The sequence below is a fragment of the Gossypium arboreum genome, chromosome 6, assembly GCF_025698485.1.
Source record: "Gossypium arboreum isolate Shixiya-1 chromosome 6, ASM2569848v2, whole genome shotgun sequence".
Lineage (NCBI taxonomy): Eukaryota > Viridiplantae > Streptophyta > Magnoliopsida > Malvales > Malvaceae > Gossypium > Gossypium arboreum.
In genome coordinates this window covers 50,653,892-50,654,908 of record NC_069075.1, presented here as the reverse complement: position 1 = coordinate 50,654,908, position 1,017 = coordinate 50,653,892, and the positions used below count along the sequence as shown (strand labels likewise).

General features: G+C 38.1%; 1 non-coding gene across 1 annotated transcript; it reads right to left on the bottom strand.

Annotated features, from left to right (window-relative positions):
* Positions 1-519: 519 nt before the first annotated feature.
* On the bottom strand, positions 520-624 carry LOC128295004 (small nucleolar RNA R71). The gene has a single exon (XR_008285311.1). It is a non-coding gene; the product is annotated as a small nucleolar RNA R71 (small nucleolar RNA).
* Positions 625-1,017: the final 393 nt, after the last annotated feature.

Genomic DNA, 1,017 nt, shown 5'->3' with positions numbered 1-1,017 from the left:
AGCAATAGCAGTGGATGCAAGACCCACTTCCACCAATTGTAGGCAACATATCCTGCGAAAATCCACTGTTTGAGGATGCTAACAACAACACTTTAGGAAACCCACTAGCACCACCACAGGTACCTGCAAAAGTACACATGGCTCGCAACGAACGAACACTAAAAGATTATGCATTATCAGGTTTGGACATGGTTTAGGAAAGTATAACAAGGCTGGCTATTACAGCACATAAATTTGAGATTAAACCAGAAATGATTCAAATGATCCAGAATAATCTACAATTGTAGGGGTACAAAGACAAAGGATCCGATCAACACTTAAAATGGTTTCTGAAACTTTATGATACTTTTAAGTATAATGAGGTCACATATTATCCTATTAGCCTTCGGTTGTCCCCCTTTTCTTTGATTGATAATGCCTTTTCTTGGTTAGATTCGCAGGCACTAATGTTTGTCATGACATGGGATAAGCTCATTGGAAAGTTCTTGCAAAAGTTCTTCCCTATTAGTAAAGCGATTCAACTAAGAAGAGAGATTGTTGTCTTTAGATAGATGAAAGGAGAAATTTTTATGAGGCTTGGGAATGTTTTAAAACATTGATTCAAAAATGCTCACACCATAAGTTACCTAAATGGATGCATTTGCAAGTGTTGGATGCAAATGCAAGATTAGGAGTAGATGAAGCAGTAGCAGGAGCCCTCATAAACAAAATGTACGAGGATGACATTTGGCTAGAAACCTGCTTTTGTGAAAGTTATACAAGAGGATGACAAGTATCACCAGCTGGAGGATAAACTTAACCGTATTGAATCTACTAATAAATCTTCTATGAGTGGAGAAGGCAAAACGCTCTTCCACTACATCAACAATTCTACCAAGATGTCAACTATATTGGAAATAAGGGTGCAAACCCCTATTAAAATACCAATTGAAGAGATCACCCAAACCTGAGATGGGGAGGCAACCATGGATGAGGTAATAGTATGAACCAAGCTAAAAACACTAACTATCAACCTCC